The sequence below is a fragment of the Elephantulus edwardii genome, unplaced genomic scaffold (assembly GCF_000299155.1).
Source record: "Elephantulus edwardii isolate Elephantulus edwardi_28Jun2011 unplaced genomic scaffold, EleEdw1.0 scaffold00357, whole genome shotgun sequence".
NCBI lineage: Eukaryota > Metazoa > Chordata > Mammalia > Macroscelidea > Macroscelididae > Elephantulus > Elephantulus edwardii.
The window spans coordinates 1,305,118-1,312,069 of record NW_006400107.1 but is presented as its reverse complement, the minus strand read 5'-3'; the positions used below and the strand labels follow the sequence as shown (position 1 = coordinate 1,312,069).

General features: G+C 39.7%; 1 protein-coding gene across 1 annotated transcript in view; it reads left to right on the top strand.

Moving 5' to 3' along the window:
- The window catches only part of RMND5A (required for meiotic nuclear division 5 homolog A (S. cerevisiae)), a 131,549-nt gene that overhangs the window by 123,532 nt on the left and 1,065 nt on the right, over window positions 1-6,952 (top strand). The gene's annotated exons all lie outside the window — the stretch shown is intronic.

Sequence of the window (6,952 nt, the reverse complement as noted above, 5' to 3'; positions counted from 1 at the left end):
TTTCCACAGATGTAATCGATCTGCTTCCTATGCATACCATCAGGTGAAATCCATGTGTATAATCTACGTTTATGTCTCTTAAAAAACGTATTTGCAATGAATAAGTCATTGTGAAAAATCCAATCATTCTATCTCCAGCTTCATTTCTGTCAGCAAGTCCATGTTTTCCAACTACTGATTCTTCTTCCCTGTTCCCAACTTTTTGCTTTCCAGTCGCCCTTTCTAAAACATACAGCAGCTTGGTGGTGCCAGTCATTTGATACCTAACTCGAGCTATCTCAGTGATCTTGTTTTGTACTACACTGGCTTCAAGGACCACTGTCAGTCATTGCCCCTCCCAAAAGTAGCCAGACCTTTGGCAACTGCCATCACCTTTGCTGCCCTGAAGTAGATAGTATGTGTGACCAGTACATTTGAAATTAATTTAGAGACAGATACAACTTAAATATTTGGGGAAGTTGGATTTCCTTCTGAGACCTCCAAAACCAGTTTTAAGAAGAGTTGTTTTTATTTAGTTTATAAAACACTTGCTGGCCACCAAACGTGGACTTAGCAGTTCTGGTTTGAGTAGTATTTATTTATTACCCTTCGAAACCTATTACTTACAGGAAAGCAGTTAATTACTAGAACAGAAGGCAGAACCACAAAGAGATGGATACATGGAATGTTAAAGGTGTTCTGAAACTAGAGAAAACTTATCTGTTCATTATTTTTAAATTTTTTTTAATTATTAAATTTTATTAATTTTAACATTTACAGAGATTTTGGGTTTTCATTCATTCATTGTTGCACTATTTGACTGTTCATTATTATCCCTGTTGATTCAGTGTCTTTGTTTCTTTTCTCTGTCTTTAGACTAAAGTGCCCATATTGTCCAATGGAACAAAGTCCAGGAGATGCCAAACAGATATTTTTTTGAAGAAATAACTTTGATTTGCAATTTGTGAGTAAAATGGAATTGTGGATTCATTTCAGAAGACAGCATTCCATTTGATGCAGCCAACCAAGGACTCGCGTGTTTATATAAGCTAATGCTCCAGAAACTTTGCCAACATTTTAGTGTTCACACACTGAGGGGAGTGCTCCAGAAGAATATTCTCATAGGGCTTTATTAGATTCTTGGTCTTCATTTCTGATCAAGTAAATACACCAGCAGTTGTCATTCAGTGCAGGTTTTTGTACTTAATTATATGGTAATTTTTTTACTTTTTAAGAGCAGAAACAGGATTTGACCTCCCCACTATGTGTTTAGTATTTCTTCTGCTTTTACTTTTGTCATTTTTTTTTTTATAATTGAGGATGTTAGTGCATATGAGTTTTATTTCCTGGTATGTATACATAATTAAATGAAAATTTTTCAGGAAGAGTGTGATAAATGGAATTGTGGTTCTCAAACTAATTTGCCTTTTCCTTTGCTTAAGAAGAAAAGCTGAGGTAGATTCCAGATTTGCTTTTCAGTGTTTTCTTTGCTCCAGTTCTCACTGAGAAAGCAGTAGCACCCTGCGTTTGTCCTGTTTTTGTGGCCCCTTGGGGGCTGCCTGTTTAAAAGTTCTTAATTAATTTGGAAGGCTAGTCTTTCTCTAGACAGAGCAGAATGAATATTGTTGTTTCTTTGCTTTTATTGTGTTTGTTTTAAAAGTATGTTCAATAAAATGCAATTCTGATGTTAGAAGTGTTCTTAAGTTGCTGTTTGCTTCCCTGATCTTGGTAGCACTAGTCTCTGAAAAACTGCTTTCAGGCTTTGACTGAGGCATTTGTAGCTCATCCAATACACACTGCTCTGTGTGAGTGTGAGTGTGAATGTGAATGTGCATACCAGGATCAGCACTGTGTGTCTGGAAGGGAAGGAGCATGTTCCAGTTCTAAAAAGCAGTACCAGTCTCATCACTTTTAGCCCTAACTTTAGTAGCTAGCACCTTTTTTGCACTGCAGAGTAGATTATCATTTGTGTTTGAAATAGTATATTATACTGTTCACTGCCTCTCTTCAGTCAGGTGTACCACCTTCTCACCTGTGAGTCTGGATTATCACAGTGGGTACACCGGTGTGAAGTGTCTTCATGGACTGGACTGTCCCAAAATGGCAGTATATCCAACACAAGGAACTTTTTCTGTGTGCTGACCTACATGGAATAGATTTCTGTGGCCCTAGTTCTGACTTATATCTAGGAGCCTGCTTCACTAAGAGAAGATGAATACGTGGAATTCACCAAATAGTTTGAAACTTTATTTCATCTGACACAGAATAGAACATCAGCAAAGCTTTCGTGAAAAGGGAAGAAAACCCAGAAGCAAAGAGAAGTATTTACTATTTCAAACTATAAATGGACTTACTTTGAGAAAAGAATATAACAAATCTTGTGCCAGGTTCACTGGAACTTTACAGCATTTTTGCATTTACCTGCATGGATGGTGTGCTGGGATCCTTTTGTAAGAAGAGGTATTGCAGGAAACCTCTGCTTCATGTTGTGTGGCTGAGCTGCACTGCATCCAGTGTGCAGCTGTATGGGTGAGGCAAGAGTCATGACTAGCCCGGTCTGGCTTTGTCTCCTCAGCCAAGTCTGCCTCGTGTTTTTGAGACTTTCTGGAAAGTTACTTTTCTCTCCACTAAAGCATTTGGGGGAAAGAGCAGAAAGAAAAGTTTCTGAAAGACAAGATAATTTTGGATAATACTTTGATTATATATATTTCTCTTCTTTGAAAATCAGAGTGTTGTATTTTTCACCCTGCACCAAATTAGATTTAATCATTTTATCATCTCAGCCACCTACATAGCACTTCGTTTTCACGTAAGGTTTGAATAGCACAGACTTGCTCTTGATAGAGGCTGGTGGTAATTTTGGAACACTTCTACAGACAGAAGCCAGAGCCGCTTTGCCCTCTTTCAGTGTGGGGACCCTGTTGATGGCATGAGGCTCATAACACTTGCTTTAATTTAATATATTCCATTTCAGAGTGTGCTTTAACTGAAGCATTCGATTTTACATCTTCCTCTGCGAGGATTACATTTGTCCAACCCAATATTGAAATTCTGTTCATCTGACAATTTGGAAAATTAGGTCATTTGACCTTCTTTGAGTGATTGCATGGGCTTAGAATTCTCTGGACACTCAGTGTGAAGGAGAAGATGGACTTGATTAACCAAAGATCTTGTTACAACTTGCTGTTCTTTCTACTCTAGAAACACTTTCACATGTCTTATTAGGACCTTGTCCCTGATGGGATTTTAGTAAAGCAAGAGGACTCCATTTTTTAAAGTCAACTAATAACCACAGTATATATTCAAAGAATTTGGAATGGCTTCTTAAATTTTTTTGAGAACCATTTCCATCTCTGAGTTGTAGGCGGAGGCCATGAGAGTATTCTAAAGCATTAAAATTTTATTTTAAAATACTTGGATTCTGACCTGTCTCAAACATCACATTTCTAAAGACTGTATTCTTTGTTACTACAGCTAATAGTATCTTTCGATCTTTTCTTCTCTGCTTTATTACAGATGGCCATTTTTATTGCTTCAGTGGTGATAATATGAAATGCTTACATAAATGAACGGGTATTGGTGCGTCTTTTAAAGATTTTTTAAAGAGCCACCTTATAAGATGTATGAGGATATTATGAGTGTGAGCATTTAATTATAAGTTATGAAGTAAACCTTTCTTATTTTTTCTATAGCAGCTAAATGTATGCAGACATTAAACCATGCACTGAATTGTGGGGAAAGAGGGTCCTTTTTCTTTCCCGGTGGTCCCGCAGCTGGGAAGGGGAAGTAAGCATTCTTTATAGCTTGGTGTTTTGCCCACCTCAGTGGTTTCCACTTCAGGACAGTGGATATTGCAAAAACCAGGAACTCTTTATTGTCTTTTTAAAGACAAACTTTGTTTGCCCTCTGGTTTCCCAGGTCAGCCTCAGATTAAGCAGAATGCAGGCTGAGCTGACCAGGCCACATAGTCAGCTGACTCAGGTATTTTCAGGGACAGCATGGAGGCTTAGTTTGGTTTGTTCCATTCCATCACTAGGATGTGTAAAAGGAAGACAAACCAAATACCTTTTATTACTGAACTCTGTACTTTATCTTTGGTTACACTTTAAGAGTGTCAGAACGTTAGCAAGGAGTATAAAATGTTGTGTTTCAAGTCAGTCCAGTGGTGAGCAGGTGACGCATGCTTACCATAGCCAGGTATACAATTCATAAACTATTCTTACTGAAAATTAATTGATTAAATACCAAAAATGGGAAGAAAGGCATGTATTTTAAGAGCCTTTGAGACATTTTTGTCTTGGCATGATTTTATGTCAAGGCATAGGAAGATGTTTTGTTTTCATGGCATTGACTGTTTAAAGCTTTCGTGGGCACATGCTTCAGTTACTTCCAAAGGCAGAAGCAGCTGGGATTGACTTAAGAGTGTGGAGTATGTGCTAATTATTTTAGAGTCATTCACTGTTCCTCAGCAAGGCATGCTGCAAACATGGGGTTCACTGGGGTTTAGTGCCTGATCTTTTACTTGGGGACAATGGGCTGGAACAGATGGGAAGAATGGAAAGCTGGTTAAGACATGGGAGTGTGTATGTGCATGTGTATAAAACTCATGCTGGGGGAGGGCCAGTTGCTCAGTGTAGTTTGCTCATTGGTGGTAGTATGCATGTCCCCACACCTCTCTCTTCTCTGCATTTGCTCTAAAAGAATTCATTAAATCATCTTGTTCAGATGGCTCAGGATTGTATTTCCTTTTGCTTATTACTCTGTGTACTTGGGTTCTATAGTATTTCTATGATTATTGTAACAAAATAGTGTTGCACTGTAATCTATCATATAGAGCTATATGGATGGAAAATTTTGATGAGTTTTTTAAAAATGTATCCTATTTGCAAAGGCACAATAAAGTTGCACCATAGAGACTATAGGCAATAAAATTAATAATAAACCTTATTTAACACAAACCATGTTCCTATTCTCTGTTCATTTGATTTGTGAAAATTGTAGCAGACCCAGTAGTTTTGAGATTTCAGTTTAATGTTAAAAATTCTGAAATATTTAATTTATAAATTTCAGACTTAAACAGTTTTGGAAAATTATTAGAAATTCTTTGTTATTCTGTGTATTCCTCTGTAAAGCACATGGCTTTTCTTGTACATATTTTTAAAAATTAAAGGAATGCACATTTAAAAAGTGTCTTGTGGAACCAGTCTTTAAAAATACACTAGATGGTAGAGGGTTAAAGGCAGGAGGAAGTAGGGCCGGGCACATTGTGGGACGATCACAGCCAGAGTTTATTAGAAGTCTGCAGATAAAGGTTACAGAGATCTGAGTTTCCAGTGTCCTAATTGTGGGCACGAGCAGTGGGAGAAGAGGAGGTTTGGGGACAGCACCTCGGCTATGAGAGGTTGTGCTAGTGTGTGCCATCTCCATGGTGGCTGGAGGCCCACTCTAACAGGACTGATAGTGAGGGGATGGAGCCTGCTGACAGCTCACTGCCCAGCTGCCGGGGGCGGCATTGGACGTGGCACTTCACAGGCCAAACTAGCTGTCCTATCCAGTGATTACCTGAGGTCCTGGAGAACAAGAATTTGTTTTATTTTGCTTATTTCGCTAGTCAGAGACCCAGCCTTATCTTGGAATGGTGTACTTCCCTCTGTGGGGACCATCCAGGTCACAGTTGAAAGTAATAACACCCATAGAAAGGAATGGACTGGATGTGATCATTAAAGTTGCTTGCATGTTCATTATTTTTATGAAGCAGTCTCCTTAAAGGTATCTGGTGGGGATCACATGTATAGGATGAAATTACTGTTTTTGTAATGATTAAGATTGTTGTTGTTATGTACCATCTAGTCACTTGCGACTCATAGCGACCCTGTGTACAACAGCCCTAAACCCTGCTCTATTCTGTGCCAGTCTCACTGCCTCTGACACACCCATCCCGATTACCCAAGTCACTGAATCAGTCCAACTCATAGAGGGCCTTCTGCTCCTGCACTATCTCTCCACCCTACCAAGCATGATGTCCCTCTCCAAGGACCAGTCCCTCCTTACATGTCCAAAGTATGTCAGACAAAGCCCCAGAATCCTTGCCTCCAAAGAGCAGCCTGGTTTAACCCTCTCCAGGATTAATTTGTTTTCTTAGCAGTCTATGATACCCTCAGCACTCTTCTCCAACACCAAAGCTCAAAGGCATCAATTCTCCCTCTATTATCCCTAGTCATTGTCCAACCCTGTGACGCATTACAAGTGATTGCAAAGACCATCGCCTGTATCAAATGCACCTTAGTCTCCAGAGTGACATCATTGCTCTTCAGTACCCTGGAGAGGTCTCTAACAGCTGACTTTCCTATTGCAATACGTTTCTTTATTTCCTGGCTACTGGTGCCAAGAGTGTTGTCCATGTAGCCAAGCAGACTAAAGTTGTTAACAATCTCAAATCTCTTCACCATCCATCCTGATCCTGCCAGTTGGTCCAGTGATGAGAATCTTTGTCTTCTTGACATTGAGCCTCAATCCATATTGAAGGCTGCAGTCCTTGACCCTCCTCAGCAAGCCAGGTCCTCCTGAGTATCAGCAAGCAGGGCTGTGTCATCTGCGTAACGCAGATTGTTAATAGATCTTCCACCAATCCTGACGCCACACTTCTCCTCATAGAGCCCAGCCTCTCGGATAATCTGTTCTGCATACAGGTTGAAAAGGTATGGAGATAGGACACACCCCTGGTGTATGCCCTTCCCAGTTTTGAACCATGCAGTGTTTCCCCTGCTCTGTTCTGACGACTGCCTCTTGGTTCAAGTATAGGTTTTGCGTTAGCACAATCAAGTGTTCTGGGATTCCCATTCTTTTCAGAGTCAGCCACAGTTTGTTATGATCCACACAGTCAAACGCCTTTGCATAATCAGTGAAACACAGATAGACATTCTTCTGGTATTCCCTGCTTTCAGCTAAGATCCATCTAACATCAGCTACAATA